Here is a 17,314-nt window from a genome sequence, read left to right as displayed (position 1 = left end):
TGGAAGCTCTTTGGCTGTGAGAGTTTTGTATTTCCTGGGAACTCAGAATGTCCTCACAGACTCTCAGTCAGTCATTCCTAGCCCATGAGTGGTCTCTCAGAGCAGATGTAGCCCAAAGCATTTTTCCACAGATGGGGTATCCCCATCTAGACCTCTTTGCAACAGACAGCAACAGGAAGTTCCATTGTCTGCTTTTTCCTGAATCACAGTCTGGGTTCCAAGGGGGATGTGTTTAAGGTACCTTGGCTAGCCCCACCTATTATACACTCTCCCTCCTGCTCCTCCCCCACTTCTCAGAGTTCTCCTCAGGGTGCAGAGATAGTTTATCCCTAGTCATGAAAAGTGACTTTTTTAGTGTCAGAACTCTGAGCTTTAACCTCAGAGCTCCCTTAAACAGTTTTCTTTAAAGACAAGGTCAATTACGCTTGCATCCTGCCTTTTTGCCTAAGATGATGTCTCATTTCCATGTGAAGTAGGATATTTTCCTCTCTGTGTTCTTTCCTAAACTGCACACAAGTAGTAAAGAACAAGCTCTACACATGTTGGATGTGATATGTGCTTTGGCTTTTTATTTAGAGACAACAAAACCATTTGGTAGGTCCCCATAACTCTTCATTTCTGTACCACAAAGGATGAAGGGTCTACCAGTCTCTGCCCAGCGTGCATCTTCATGGATCACAGCCTGCATTAGGACATGCTCTGACCTTGCGAATGTCCCAGATCTTGAAATCACAGCACATTCCACTAGAGCCTACGTCTCATCAGCCGTCTTTGTGGCGAAGATTTCCATCCTTGATATCTGCAGGGTGGCTACCTAGTGTTTTATAAATACATTCACCAATCACTATGCCATTGAGGAAGCCAGGGATGATTCAGTGTTTGGCAGAGCTGTGTTGCAGTCCATTTCCGCTTAGTCTCTGACCCCACCTCCTTTAGTTTGGTTTGGAATTCACGTAAATGGAAAAGATACGGGCAATCACTCGAAGAAGAAAAAATACAATCACTTTCGTAACTCTTCTTCAAGATATGGTGCTCATGTCCACTCTAAATCCTGCCCACCTTCCCTTCACCGGAGAGTTCTGTCAAGAAGTAACTAAAGGGGTGGAAGACAGCAAGGGTATAAATGTGCCGACATGGAGGTGCCAGTCGAGGGTGCTCTCCTACAGGCCCAACGGATACTGCCTAGGGAAAAACCTTCCAACAATCATGCATGCGATGCCCACACACCTAAATGGAATATGGATGAGCAACACATCTTGAAGAACAATAGTTATGAAAGATAGGTAACAGTGTTTTTTCTTCACAATCTTCACTTTTTTCCAAAGGCGTTTGAAGGGTTCTGTGATGAGGCTATTGAGTGTGGTTCCCCCCATTGGCCCAGTGTGGGTTTGGTATACCCTATCATTCCATCATCTGGACTTCCAGTGGGATCAGATCATTAGCCTCAGGACCCCCAACAAGTCTGAGGAAATTATTAATCCACAGTCTCTGAGGTGGGTTAGAACAAGCAGGCGGTAGCCTCCAAGCCTTCTGGCTGACTGTAACAATTGGGGGTTCTGATCCTCTGAGCCAAGCAGAACTAATAATCTATACCCCCCCAGCTGGATCAGAGTAGAATCATAGAATCATCGGACTGGAAGGGACCTCGAGAGGTCGAGTCCAGCCCCCCGCCCTCAAGGCAGGACCAAGCTCCGTCTACACCCGTGGTCCCCAACACGGTGCCCGTGGGGGGAGCGCCGGCCCCGGGCGCGCGGCGCTTGTGTGGGGGGGTGCCGGCCACGGGCGCGCGGCGCTTGCAGGGAGAGCGCCGGCCCCAGGCGCGCGGTGCTTGCAGGGGGAGCGCCGGCCCCGGCCCCGTGGCGCTTGCGGGGGAGCCCCGGCCCCGCGGCCCTTGGGGGGGGGCCCCGGGCATGCGGCTATGGGGGGGGGGGGCGCGCAAGTGTCCCCGCCCCCTGGCGCCCGACAACCTCAAAAGGTTGGGGACCACTGGTCTACACCATCCCTGACATGTCTGTCTAACCTGTTCTTAAATATCTCCAGAGAGGGAGGTTCCACCACCTCCCTTGGCAATTTATTCCAATATTTGACCACCCTGACAGTTAGGATTTTTTTCCTAATGTCCAATCTAAACCTCCCTTGCTGCACTTTAAGCCCATTACTCCTTGTCCTGTCCTCAGAAACCAAGAGGAACAAATTTTCTCCTTCCTCCTTGTGACACCCTTTTAGATATTTGAAAACCGCTATCATGTCCCCCCTTAATCTTCTTTTTTCCAAACTAAACAAGCCCAGTTCATGAAGCCTGGCTTCATAGGTCATGTTCTCTAGACCTTTAATCATTCTTGTTGCTCTTCTCTGTACCCTTTCCAATTTCTCCACATCTTTCTTGAAATGTGGCGCCCAGAACTGGACACAGTACTCCAGCTGAGGCCTAACTAGTGCAGAATAGAGCGGCAGAATGACTTCACGAGTTTTGCTTACAACACACCTGTTGATACAACCTAGAATCATATTTGCTTTTTTTGCAACAGCATCACACTGTTGACTCATATTCAACTTGTGGTCCACTATGACCCCTAGATCCCTTTCCGTCATGCTCCTTCCTAGACAGTCGCTTCCCATCTTGTATGTATGGAACTGATTGTTCCTTCCTAAGTGGAGCACTTTGCATTTCTCTTTATTAAACTTCATCCTGTTTACCTCTGACCATTTCTCCAATTTGTCCAGATCATTTTGAATTATGACCCTATCCTCCAAAGAAGTTGCAACCCCACCCAGTTTGGTATCATCTGCAAACTTAATAAGCGTACTCTCTATCCCAATATCTACATCATTGATGAAGATATTGAACAGTACGGGTCCCAAAACAGACCCTTGCGGAACTCTACTTGTTATCCCTTTCCAGCAGGATTTAGCACCGTTAACAACAACTCTCTGACTACAGTTATCCGGCCAATTATGCACCCACCTTATCATGGCCCCATCTAAGTTATATTTGCCTAGTTTATCAATAAGAATATCATGCGAGACCGTATCAAATGCCTTACTAAGTCTAGGTATATGACATCATCCGCTTCTCCCTTATCCACAAGGCTCGTTATCCTATCAAAGAAAGCTATCAGATTAGTTTGGCATGACTTGTTCTTCACAAACCCATGCTGGCTCTTCCCTATCACTTTATTACCTTCCAAGTGTTTGCATATGATTTCCTTAATTACCTGCTCCATTATCTTCCTTGGGACAGACGTTAAACTGACCGGTCTGTAGTTTCCTGGGTTGTTCTTATTCCCCTTTTTATAGATGGGCACAATATTTGCCCTTTTCCAGTCTTCTGGAATCTCCCGTCTTCCATGATTTTTCAAAGATCATAGCTAAAGGTTCAGATACCTCCTCTATCAGCTCCTTGAGTATCCTGGGATGCATTTCATCAGGACCTGGTGACTTGTTGACATCTAACTTTCCTAAGTGATTTTTAACTTGTTCTTTGTGTATCCTATCTTCTAAACTTACCCTCTCTCTGCTTGTATTCACTACGTTAGGCACACCTCCAGACTTCTCTGTGATGACCGAAACCAAGAAGTCATTGAGCATCTCCGCCATTTCCAAGTTTCCTGTTACTGCTTCTTCCTCCTCACTGAGCAGTGGGCCTACCCTGTCCTTGGTCTTCCTCTTGCTTTTAATGTATTTATAAAAGGTCTTCTTGTTTCCCTTTATGCCTGTAGCTAGTTTGATCTCATTTTGTGCCTTTGCCTTTCTAATCTTGCCCCTGCATTCCTGTGTTGCTTGCCTATATTCATCCTTTATTTGTCCTAGTTTCCTATATTCCTTCTAATCTGCAATGTTCCTTCTAATCTTTTCCATCCATGTTCAGAATAAATTTGTATGTAAACCAAGGCATGTGGGAATTTGCATCCCTAGTGGAAACAAAAAACCTAGCTGTGGTCATTCTGCTAATCAGTGGGTGGAATTTGAATCTCTCCTGAGTGCCTGCAGAAGCACACAGCTTACAGGGTACACTGTCCAAGGGTACTGAGAGAATTGGCTAATATGATTGCAGAACCAATGACCAATATATTTGAAAGTTTGTGGTGATTGGGGGAGGTCCTGGACAATTGGAAAAAGGTAAATGTAGTGCCCATCTTTAAAAAAGGGAAGGAGGAGGATCGAGGAAACTACAGACCTGCCAGCCTCACCTCAGTTCCTGGAAAAATCATGGAGGCGGTCCTCAGGGAATTACTATTTCACTAGGAGAGTGTTGAAGCACTAGAATGGGTTACCTAGGGAATCTCTCTATCCTAGAGGTGGTGGAATCTCTCTATCCTAGAGGTTTTTAAGTCCTGGCTTGACAAAGCCCTGGTAGTGATAGGATCCAGAGTGACTTAGAGACATTGGAGGGTGGATCCAAAGGAAATCTGAGGAGATTTAAGAAGGACAAGTGCATAGTCCTACACTTAGGCTGCTACAGGCTGTGGACTAAGGATATGTCTACACTAGCCCCCTAGTTCGAACTAGGGAGGCAAATGTAGGTATTCGAAGTTGTGAATGAAGCCAGGGATTTAAATATCCAGGGCTTTATTTGCATGTTCCCATCCGGTCGCCATTTTTAAATTCCATTAGTCTGAAGTAACTGCCCGTGGCTATACGCGGCAGTAAAACGGCAATTCGAACTAAGTCCTTAAGTTCGAATTAACTGTTACACCTCATTCCATACCCTAACTGACTAAGCAGCAGTTCTGCAGAAAAGGACCTGTGAATTACAGTGGATGAGAAGCGAGAGGTAATCAACAATGCTGATAAGAAGGCTAGTAGTATACTGAGCTGCATTACTTGGAGTGTTGTCAGCAGATCTAGGGAAGCGATTATTTCCCTTTATTCGGTATTGATGAAGACTCATGGGAATACTGCATCCAGTGTTGGTCGTCCTATTACAAAAAAGATGTGAACAAATTGGAGAGAGTCCAGCTGAGGACAAAAAATGATTAAGGGGCTGAGACATATGATTTATGAGGAGAGGCTGAGGGAATTGGACTTGTGTATTCTGCAGAACAGAAGAATTGAGGGTGGATTTGAAGGGGGTTCAGAAGAGTATGGAGCCAGGCTATTATCAATAGTGACAGATGATAGAACAAGGAGCAATGGTCTCAAGTTGCATTGTGGGAGGGCTAGATTGGCTATTAGGAACAACTGCTTCACTAAGGGTGGGGAATCACTGGAATGGGTTCCCTGGGAAGTGGTGGAATCTCCATCCCCAGAGGTTCTTAAGTCCTGGCTTGACAAAGCTCTGGCTGGGATGGTTTTGTTGAGGTTGGTCCTGTTTTGGGCAGAGGGTTGCACTCGATAACCTTCTGTAGTCTCTTCCAACCCTAGGATTCTATGGTATGCTCTATATCAGGGGTGGGCAAAATACAGCTTGTGTCTGCCTAACATTTCTGTCCAGCAGGGCACTTAGATAGGTTCCACACCACTTCCAGAAGCAGCCAGCTACTGCTGGTACATCTCTGTGCACCCCTGGGAGGGAGCGAGAAGAGGCAGATGATGATCAGGTGGACCTGATAGCCCTTTGACATTCCACCAGCTCCCTAGGTAACCCATTCCACCACCCTCCTAAGGAAATAGTTTTTCCTAATATCCAACCTACGGATGTTAAATTTCAATTAATTGGCTAATTGAATAGTCGATGCTATTTGCATCAACTACTTGATTAGTCGATAAGGGCACCTCTGCCTTTGAAGTGTAGCAACAGCCACAGGGCTGTTGCTACACTTCAAAGGTAAAAGCTCTGCGGGGAGCATGGAGCCCGTGGGGAACTCAAGCAGTCCCCTTCTGGCTCTGTGCTCCCCACGGCATTTTAAAGTGGAAAAGCTGCACGGAGCCTAGGGCCAGTAGGGGAGTCCTCAGCTGATCCCGGGGTCCACACGGTGCTGCCACTTTGAAATGCCATGTGACATGGCCTCCGAGCCCCACACTCCTGCGGAGCCGTCACTGCCGTGGGGAGGAGAGGCTGTGGCATGACAACAGCCCGATTGCGCCGGTGTGCTAAGCTGCCTGGGCAGGTCTGCGATGCATACACGCCGGGACAGGGAAGGAGGAAAAGCATGCTGCGGGACGCTCTGGGCGGCTGGTGCGGCGGTGTGGCGCCTCCTTTGTAAAGGACGTGCTGTCAGACAGAAAGGGGGAAGGGGAGGAGAATGAGCTCAGGGAGGTTAGCCAGAAGTTGACGCTCCCAGTGGGGGAGCGGAGACTGTGGGGAATAGCTTGGCGCGCTTGAACTGCAAGTTGGTCAGCGATCCTGCTGGCCAGTTGTGTAAATAGAGGGATGAAGAGGCATGGTGGGGTAGGAAGTGACCCAGGACAATGGTTCCTGAAGGCTTGTGGGTTGACATGTTATGGGTGGTGATGGTTGGAGAGAGAATTAGCTGTGCAGTGGCTGCCCCTTTAAAATGCCACTTGTGCACCTTTCAAAGGAGCAGCTGTGGACTCCCCAGCTGATCTCAGGTTCTGGGGAAATGCTGCAGAGAGCCGGGTGTCAGCTGGAGAGTTCTCAGGTGACCCCGGGCTCCACAGATACCCCCTTTGAATCGCTGCAGAGGCGGCATTTTAAAGGGGCAGACCACCTCACAGCTGATCTGCAGATCAGCTATGCAGCAAGCTGCCCCTTTAAAACACTGCCTCCGCGCATTTCACAGGGGCAGCTGCCATGGAGCCTGGGGTCAGCTGGGAAGTCCCCATCTGATGTCGGGCTCTCTGCAGCATTTCTGCAGAACCTGGGGTCAGCTGGGGACCTCCCCATCTTACTCCGGGCTCCTAGCAGCATGTAGTGTATCATGGAGCCTAGGGTCATCAGGGGACTGTGAGTCCCCCACTGACCCTGGGCTTCATGGCTTTGAAATGTACAAGAGACCCCACTGAGAACTCGTGTGCATTTCAAAGCAGGCACGCCGTGTGCATTTCAAAGCAGGACTTCCCGCTGGCCCCAGGTTGTACTCAGAGTTTTGCATTCTCTTGTACATTTCAAAGGAGGAATGCAGAAATTCCTGTTAACTAATCGACTAGTTGATGGAAATTCCATCAACTAGGCAACTAACGGCATTTTAACATCCTTACTTGATACCGACCACCAAACAGACACTGAGCCATTGATCAATACCCTTTGAGACTGACCATCTAGCCAGATTTCTGTCCACCTTATAGTCCATTTATCCAATTCATACTTCTTTAACTTACTGACAAGAATACTGTGGGATAGAACATAAAAAGCTTTGCTAAAGTCCGGGTATTCACGTCCACTGTATTCCCCATATCCAAAGAAGGCCATCACATTGCTCAGGGATGACTTTCCTATGTTGACTATTCCTGATCGCTTTCCTCTCTAAGTATTTCAGAATTAATTCCCTGAGTGATCTGGTCCATGATTTTTCTGGGAACTGAGGTAAAGTCTGTATAGTTCCATGGATTCTCCTTCCCTTTTGTTAAAGATGCATACTGCATTTGCATTTTTCTAGTTGTAAAAACCATACTTACATTTCTATTAATATTAATATTGGTAATGCAGAACATTCTATAATTAGGTTTTCTCTGTTTTAGTCTTTGCACAGAGTATTTTTCTTCCCTTGTGTATGCAGTTCAGTCAGCCCAGCTATTTGTTTTTGCTCCTCAGCAGTGAAAGAGAACAAATTAAACCAACCAAACAACCAGGCAAATGTGAATGTAAAATTACAGAGAATGGACGGAAATGTAAGAACGGGTGTAGTAATTGAGAATAATTTTAATTTTTCTTAAATTTACTAGATTTTTTTTGTTGATCTATGTCCCCTTTTTATTTTAGTTCATACTTGTAGTTTTAGAAAACTCATTTTTTCTCCTTTTATTTCTCATTTTTATTCAATAGTGAGTAATCAGTTTGCTTGCTTAAATCTTTAATAGAAGAAATACATTGTATAATTTTTTAAAATGGCTAAATTCTTATATCTTTTTAAATTGTAATATGTTTCTCAAGACATTGCTCTTCATTTATGTCTATTGGTAGTTTTTGTTAGTGTTTTAACTATCTTACTTTTAACACTTTTATACAAGGGCTTAAGAGTCTGTTACTGTTGAAATGTAAACGTTACCTTTGAGCCCTGCCTTTTGTCTACTTACAGAAAGACTTGTTATGTTTAGAAACTGGTTTGAGGCTGTATTTGTTGAAACTACATTGTTTGAACTGAGGGAAGTATATTATTTTCTGTGTAACATTGTTTCTGCAGATGTTTAACTAAGCAGATTTACAATACTCTTAAAAGGTCATATTTAACTTTGTGTGCATTATATACTGCATTTTGAAGCTAGTAGTGCTGTTGTTAAATAATTTTGAAGTATTTAGCATATGTGTAACATGCGTCAAGTGGCATGTGATCAGCAGGGCTTGTTTAAACTTTTGTGGGTCTGGTTTCAAACATATTTGTAGGCTTCCCTGGGGGCAGCGGAACACAGTGTGGAGAGCTTGGTCCCCGAATGAGGAGCTGGTCATGGCATGGTTCTCATATGCCCGGTTCAGGGGCACTGTTTATAAGCTACCAGTCACCCGATATACAGTGGTCTGCCTTTCCCTGTGCTGCCAGCATGTATCTTTCCCTTAGAGGTGGGCCCATGCCAAGGCACAGAACTCCTCCACCGCACATCCCCGAGCTTTGCAACTGCCAGTGGCCCCTCCACAGACCCACTACTACTAAAGCAGAAATGCCTGGCTTAGCACCATCCCTACCTACTACCCCACTGCCTAGCGCCTCTACACACACAGACCTTGCCCAGCATCCTCCCACTGCCTAATATTCTACAACACACAAATCTCCCCCATTGTTCAGCACACCCCTTATGGATTCCTCTAGAGATTCACTCTTCCTGCCCTGATCCAGTGGCCACACTAACCAGCTGGTCCATGCTGGGAGGTAACTGTCTGCTGGGTTGAGCCAGCAGCATGGATTAATCCAGTCCAGTCTTACGCTCCGGCCTCTCAAGACTGGCACATTCAGCCAGGTCAGGGCCTGCCCCTTCTTTGGCTGGACTCTTTCAGGACCCACTCATATGGAGAGAGGGTGACCATTAGGGATGTTAAAATGCATTTTCATTTCATTTCATTTATCTGTTTCTGTCTGTCTGTGTTAGCTTGCTTCCTGTGTGCACCGAGTCCCACAGAGCCACCCTCGCCCCAGTGCTGCTGCTGAGAGCTGGCTTTTAAGCTGACTCCCTGTGTGTACCAGCTCCTACAGAGTCGCCTGCTACCCCTACTCCCACGCTGCTGCCAGCTGATCAGGGAGTCAGTCTCAGCATCATGCAATGCAAAGCTGTGAGGGGTTGTCAGTCCCAGTCATAGGTGGTGCGGAGCTGCTAAGAGAGGGGGTGTTAGTTCTAGCCCCGGGTGATGGGGGGGGAAGGGTCTAAGTCCCATCCCTAGACAGTGGAGCAGCAGAAGGTCAGCCACTACAGTATATATGGCCCCATCCCTGGGCAGCAGTGTGTGGAACTTGGGGAGTCCATCCCCAACAGTGCAGGGAAGGGGTGCCACCCCAGCTGGGCAGCACCAGGCTCCAGTTTGCAGTCCCACCTGAGGGCATCACAGGGCATGGATCTTGGGAGCCAATTTCTTTTTAAGCCGTACAGCTTCTCATTAAGTCCCATGTAAGGGCTCAGGACTGCAGCAGGGAGAGGTAACTCTCCCCAGTCTCTGAAGCTGCTGTGGCTGGCAGCCTGCTGGGGTCCCAGCAGGGAAGAGCCCATCTCCACCCATTGGATCCAGCAGAGTTGATGGGGCCAATGGGAGGGGCACCTCTCTCTGGCCAGGATAGCACTGTCCTGAGGCCTACAAGGAATGGCCAGTGCAGTTGGTCTGTCTGGCACCTAGATGAGGGGACCATAGGTCCCCATGCAGTGCAGAACCTCTTCATCCTCACCTCCCCAGAACCAGCCCTGCTGGCTGTTTCAGGGTGCAACGCATTGCTTCAGGAGAGGCTGGTACCAGGAGTCTGCCTTAGTGCTGCTGACAAGGAACCACACAGGTAATCTTGAGCCTCAACCCCATGCCCACTCTGAGCCGCCTCCCCACATCCTGAAGCCATGTGCATCTCAAACTCCTTATCCTGGGTCCCACCACAAAGCCCACAACCCCAGTTGAGACCATGCACTCACTCCTGCACTCCAGTCCCCAGCCCTGAGCTCATCTCCAACTCTGAAGCCCTCTTTTGCATCCCAAAGCCCTCACTCCTTCTTGCACCTCAACTCTCAGCCCCTTCTTGTATTCCTAATTCCTTGGCCCCATCTCCTAGTCTGGAGCCCCCCATCACTCCAAAACTCTCATTCCCAAAGTCCCTGCCCCACCCCACAGCCCCACCCCACAGCCCTCACATCCCAACACTGCTTGTGTGGTTGCTGCTTGACTCCAGCTGGAGCTGGTCAGCCAGCTGGAGCCAGGCAGCCCGCAGGAACTGGGATTGCGGTACTAGTCCTGGCACGCAGTCCCACCCTGGGCGCATCTGTGGTCAGGGCTGCAGGGGCTTCTGGGGCTGGACTGTGGTACTAAAAATAGCGTCGCGGCCCCAGCTCCAGCCCCTGCAAACTGCTTTCCACATGGAAGGTAGAAGGTGAGGGAAGGAGCAGGAGGAGAGAACTAAGGGAGAGGTGGGGTGAGGAGAGGAAGGGGCTTGTGCAGAGGGGAGCAGGACGGGAGAAGAAAGGGGCAGACTCCAAGGGGACAGGATGGACGAGACACAAATGTCAGGGGGCCAAGAGGAGACGATGAGGAAAAGGGCAGGAAAAGGGAGAGGAGGGAAGGTGTTAGTGTGGGTGGGAGAATGGAGGGGACAGGGTGATGCGGGGAGAGGGGACGGACAATGGGGGCAGGAGGGAGGAAGAGGAAAGGGGAGGAATAGGTGCTGGGAGAAAAGGGGTTGAAAGGAGGGGTGGGCATGAGGAAGGCAAGGAGTGGAGCAAGTCTTGTGTGAGGGCACAGGAGGCATAAGAGGAACTGGGCAGAGGATGATGAGGAGGAGAGCACCAGGGAGGTAGAGGGCTGTCTACACTGGCCCTTTTGTGCAAAGGCTTTGTGCAAAAGGGACTTTTGCCCGAACGGGAGCAGCATAGTATTTCCACAAGATGCACTGTTTTCAGACAGTAGGAAGTCAATGTTCTTGCGGAAATTCAAGCGGCCAGTGTAGACAGCTGACAAGTTTTTCTGCAAAAGCAGGTGCTTTTGCGGAAAAACTTGCCAGTCTAGACACAGCCCATAAGTATAGCACTTTAAAATCATGCTATGTAAATTAGCGTAATGACTGAAGGCGCTGTAACAGCAATTTAAAGTTGACATTCTTAATTTTTTGGTGATTACCAATACAGGTTGGACATCTGTGATTCGGCACTCTTGTCTGGCAACATCTGTATTCCGGCATGATTTTAGTTAGCTAGATGTCCACTTATCATGAATGTGGGCAAGTTTCCCAGGGTCCCATAAAGTTTGTTTAAAGTTACCAATCCTGTGCCTGTGTTCTGTGCTATTTAGCTTTAATTTACCCCTAAATGTCGTCTTAAGAGCCTAGTAAGCAGTGGAAGTGTTGGTAATGCTGCTAGCCCAGTGGTCTCCAACCTTTTTAAGCATGAGATCACTTTCTGAATTTAAGTGCAATACAAGATCTACCTGAAACCCAAACACCCTTTTCCCTGCCTTCTTTGTGCCCCTTCTGAGGCTCCGCCCTCTTCTCACGCCATCCTTCCTCCCTCACTTTCACCAGGAAGGGGCAGAGGTTGAGGTGCAGGCTCTGATCTTGGGTTAAGGGATTTAATTTTCAAGAGGGGCCCTGAGCTGAACTTGGGGCAGGCAGTTGGAGTGCCCAAGGAGGTTCTAAGTGTGGGCTCTGGGAGGGCATTTGGGGCTTGATGTGCAGGAGGAGGTTTGGGTATGTCTACACTACCCCGCTAGTTCGAACTAGTGGGGTAATGTAGTCATACCGCACTTGCAAATGAAGCCCGGGATTTGAATTTCCCGGGCTTCATTTGCATGAAGCCGGCCGGCGCCATTTTTAAATGCCGGCTAGTTCGGACCCCGTGCCACGCGGCTACATGCGGCTCGGACTAGCTAGTTCGGATTAGGCTTCTACTGTACAGAAGCCTAATCCGAACTAGCTAGTCCGAGCCGCGTGTAGCCGCACGGCATGGGGTCCGAACTAGCCGGCATTTAAAAATGGCGCCGGCCGGCTTCATGCAAATGAAGCCCGGGAAATTCAAATCCCGGGCTTCATTTGCAACTGCGGATGACTACATTACCCCCGCTAGTTCGAACTAGCGGGGTAGTGTAGACATACCCTTTATGACTGGGGTAGGAGTTCGGGATGTGGGCTCCAGCTAGGTACTGCTTATCTCAGGTGGCTCCTGGGTGGTGGTGCAAGGGGCCTAAGGCAGGCTCACCCCGCCCTGGCCCATTTCCTAAAGCAGCCAGCAAACTCCATCCCAAGTCCTGTTGTGCCCCCTCTTTGCTCTGTGGGGATAGGATACAGGGTGGGAGAGGGGGCATCTTGACATGAGCCCTCACCCTCCCCTGCCTGGAGGCTCCTGAGGGGACAGCTCCAAGGCAAAGGGCAGGAGATGCACCACAGTCTGCGGGAGCAGCTGAAGTGCCAGCGCTTGATAGCTTCTTAGCCAAACCAATAAGGGTCACCTCTCAGAGGCTCCAAGATCTACCAGTAGATCCCGATCTATTGGTTGGTGACCGCTGTGCTAGACAGTACTAGTCTCCCCTGGGCCGGCAAATTCTCTGCTTCAGCACCGAGGGTGCTGAACTAGAGAAGTTCAATCTGTATATGCAAACAGTTTTCAGCCTGGTTGGCTTCAGTTATTCAAGATTTTAATTTTAACCACCTTGAATAGGAAAAAGGTACTTAAGTCTGTGGAGGGGGAAGGGATTGTAAAAGAAAATTCTTTTGTTTTCTTTCAGGAGTGTAAGGTATTCTGGAGGGAGAGATTGCTCACTGAGGGGGAAGGCAGTATTCTTATGCTAATCCAGGCTCTGGATAAGGAGCAGAGCAGCCATGCAAACAATGGAAGTGGAGCCAGAAAGTCTGCTATGTAGTCTAGCAAGCCTTGGAAAGCATGTCAGACAGGGCGCCTGGGGCTGCTTAAGGGGAAGGGCCCAAGGAAAGGGGAGAGCTTTACTCCAAGTTACTTTCTATAACTGGAAGGTGGCCAAAAGTTTAAAAAAAATCCTTACTACATAGAAAACAAGAATTAAAATGGAGGCTGAGATGAGAGGGAGAAAAGTGCCCGGAGTAGCCTATATTCTAGCATTTATATTAAAACCATTGATTTGGCTGTGTTTTGCTGCTGTTGAATATTTTTTCTTTATTCATGCTAAGCTTTTTTTTTTTTTTTTTAATAGTAGCTACAGATATTTTAAAAGACATACTCTGAAGAAATCAGGTTTTTCACCCTTGCCCCTTCTTAGTCACAAGTTAACTTACACTACCCTAATGTGGGCAAAATGTTAATATAAAAAGTATTTGTAGCTGAAATGTCAATTTTGATTTAACTACATGACTTTTTAAAAATTAGACGATCCACATTTGTTAATCAAATTCAACATTTAAAGAGAAGAGGTTTGTTTTTCTGTATTCATTGTGAAGTGACATATATGGACAATGAAAGTCAAACAAAATATTCATTCAAGAGATTTTTTTTCATTTTTCTGAAATCTTCCTCTTGAAATATAATACTGTTTACTTTGAAGGTAAAAATACTTATGTTTTGTTGTATTGCTGTGTTTTTGTAAGTATTTGATTGATATATTGGTAATAGGCTGATACTACATCTACATGTTTTGTTAGTCTTTAAGGTGATGCTAGACTATTCATTGTTTTTAAAGTTTTTCCAGTTACAGACTAACTCAACTACCCCCTCCGAAGATTGATACTAGTTCATCTAAACACAGAAAACTACGTGATTTTTAATTTTTTTGCAGCGACTGCTGCACAAAACTTCTTTCTGTAAACCAAGTGCTTTAAGCATGATAAAGTACTCACTATGTATGTGTACAGGTTGGACCTTGCTGGCCTGGCACTTTCAAGACCTGACTGGTCCCGAACAAGGGAATTTGCTGGACCAAGAAGGGTGTCCCGGTTCATGGCCCATGCTGCCACCAGGCTAGGGCTCCAGCCTGACTCTGCTGCTGCCCCAGGGCTCTCTAGGTGCCACCGGCCCTGAAGTGCCATGGCCAGAGCTGTGTAATGGGGTGGAAGGATGGGGCCGGAGTCCTGCAACCTAGGCCAGAGCTCCTTGGCTGCTGCTGGGGCTGGAACTTCATGGCTGCTGGAGCCAGAACGGAGCCAGAGCTCTGCAGCCAGAGGTAACGCCAGAGCTCCCTGGCTGTCCCTGGGATCTTAGTTCCATCTGGGGCTAGAACTCCTTGCCATGCTGCCCATCCCTGCCCACAGACACACACATGGCTACTGGCTGAGCTGCAATCCCCCTCTTTCTCAAGGTAGGCAGTCCTGGCTCTCCCTGGCCGCTGGGGAGGGCTGGACTGAGGCGTGGCAGCCCCGGCCTGCCCCCTCCCCGCTTTGCTGCCAGGCCAAGGCCAGGTCAACCCTGGCTCTCTTCCCCTGGCCACCAGAGGTGGGGAGCCAGGCTGAGGCCATGGCATGTGAACCCCAGCTCCTACCTCCCTCAGCTGCTGCCCCAGCTGTCTTCCCCTGAACACCGGGGAGATGGATGAGGGGAGGAAGGAAGGAAGCAGGCAGGATGCAGAGTGATGTGATGACATTCTATCATCCCACAGGAAAAATTTTTATCTGTGTATATAGCGAGAGATCGCTAGAACATGCTTAGTTACTGGCTGGTCATAATATTCCTTATTAATTTGTGCTAGGAGAAATTACTGTTGTTTATGCTAGGAAGGAGCGTGGATGTCAGCTCAATATTCCCAGCTAGTGAAAAATGCAACCTTTAATGGCAACCTATAATAGAATTTAAAAGGAGGAAAATCATGGGTCAAGATGAATGAAAATGGTATAGGAAATGATGGTTATTACTCAAATTAGAAGATTTGAAATCCCTGAGTAACAGTCAGATGGGCATGCAGGTGTAAAGTGGGAGTGGGGTCCCCAGCTAACCGATTGTGCAGGACACTGTATGAAGCCGCAACTGCCTGGTGAATCTGTATCATTTTAATGGTTTTATGAGAAGCAGTCTCATTCCAGGCAGATCCCATTTTCCTTGCTTTAAGTTATGGTAAGAGGAAGCTACATACCAAAGTTGGTGGCCCCAGCTCTTACAGTTTAGGAGGAGTTCTTGAACAGACTCAGACAAATTCTCTCATATATAGTAGATTCTTTTACTTGTTCTTTTTCCATTCAACATTCCCCGTGTTGTTAATACTGTTACCCCTGGGGCCTGGATACATGCTAATATGGCCTTTTGGTAAATGCCCCAGTCAAAAGAAACCGATCCGGCCCCTCTCGGGATCTATCACCTGTGAATTAGGCCCGTAAGAAAACAAAGGGAAAAGAATAACAGACTCCGATTAAAGGTGCAAACAAGAAGGAGCTATATTAGGGATTGTATACAAAAATGGGAAGAACGGGGGAAGAAGCCCGGCACAAATTAATAATCACCAACAAAACAGTGGAAGTGAACAGTCAAAAACCCTCTGTATAGCCACAGACAGCGAGAACATAAAGGTAAGTTATACCCCAATTACAGATGGCTACTTTCTTGTCTTGAACTGGAGTCACAAGATCCAAAGAGCGTTGCTCAGGACCTACTACCCTTAGGCTGGTTGAGAGCCCTCAGGGAGGTACACCAGGGAGTCCCTTGGTGATGTTAAAAGAACGCCGAAGAGGATGGCAGGCAGATGGTATTTGCAGGATGGAAGGTGGTAGATGGGATTCCTCTTCTGCTCTCCAGAGTGGTCCGCAGCTGGATCAGGTCTCTCAGTACTTGCGTAAACACTGTCTCTCGGGTGGACAGCACCCCTCCTGAGCTGTGTCTGAGCTTTCATAAACTTTTGGGTGGTTTACCCTCAGTCCGCAAAAAGGTGAGAAAATCCAGTTTGTACTGGTTCTTGTTTACCACTGCATAGGAAGGACCTCTCCCTTTCCCAGAGTCACATGTCTTACAAACTCCATTTTGTCTATATCAACTCCATTTTGATATTCACCCAAATAGCCCATACTATCATTAAACATCATCAATCTATTAACCTGTTTTACATAATTATTTATCATGACAGAGGGTCAGCCTACAATACTAACTCTGTCAAATGTCTGGTCATAGATAGCCTTTTAGGTGAAAATTAAAGCAAAGTAAGCCTTTAGCACCTCAGCTTTCTTTTTCTTTATTTACATCGTCTTGCCGATTAAATGATGGAGCTATACTTTGCTTTACTTTTTTCTTGCTTCAGATTTATAGAAGCTCTCCTATAGCCTTTTATGTCCTTGCAAAGTGTAGCTAATTTTGTGCTTTAGTTATTCTGATTTTGTCCCTGCCTGCTAAGTTCTTTCATGCTCACCTTAAGTGATTTATTGATGTTTCAACTTTTTGTATGGTTTCTTTTGGATTTATAGGTAATTAAAATGTTCGTCATGCACCCGTATTGATTTTTCATACATGCTATCTTTCCATAGTATTAGTAAGTTTGTTGTTGTGCGTTTGATACTGTCTCTTTGAGAAAGGGTATGTCTAGACTATATGCCTCTGGCGACAGAGGCATGTAGATTAGACTACCCGGCATAGGAAAATGAAGCGGCAATTTAAATAATTGCCACTTCATTTAAATTTAAATGGCTGCTGCGCTGAGCCGATCAGCTGTTTGTCGGCTCAGCGCAGTAGTCTGGACTGTCCGCGGTCGACATCAAAGGCATTTGTCAACCTCCCAGGTATGCCTCATCCCAGGAGTATTGTGTCCAGTTCTGGGCCCCCCACTACAAAGAGGATGTGGACGCATTGGAGAGGGTCTAGCGGAGGGCTACTAAAATGATTAGGGGGCTGGAGCATATGACCTATGAGGAGAGGCTGAGGGAGTTGGGTCTGTTTAGTCTGCAGAAGCCAAGAGTGAGGGGGGATTTGATAGCAGCCTTCAACTTCCTGAAGAGAGATTCCAAAGAGGCTGGAGAAAGGCTGTTCTCAGTAGTGACAGATGGCAGAACAAGGAGCAATGGTCTCAAGTTGCGGTGGGAAAGGGTCAGGTTGGATATTAGGAAAAACTATTTCACTAGGACAGCGGTGAAGCACTGGAATGGGTTACCTAGAGAAGTAGTGGAGTCTCCATCCTTAGAGGTGTTTGTCTCGCCTTGACAAAGCC

The 17,314-nt window shown here is 47.5% G+C and overlaps 1 protein-coding gene across 2 annotated transcripts in view; it reads left to right on the top strand.

Annotated features, from left to right (window-relative positions):
- BMPR1A (bone morphogenetic protein receptor type 1A) overlaps positions 1–17,314 on the top strand; it is a 175,357-nt gene that overhangs the window by 56,590 nt on the left and 101,453 nt on the right. The window lies entirely within an intron of this gene.

The sequence above is a fragment of the Pelodiscus sinensis genome, chromosome 8 (genome assembly GCF_049634645.1).
Source record: "Pelodiscus sinensis isolate JC-2024 chromosome 8, ASM4963464v1, whole genome shotgun sequence".
NCBI classification, from domain to species: domain Eukaryota; kingdom Metazoa; phylum Chordata; order Testudines; family Trionychidae; genus Pelodiscus; species Pelodiscus sinensis.
This window is presented reverse-complemented; position numbering and strand designations above follow the sequence as displayed.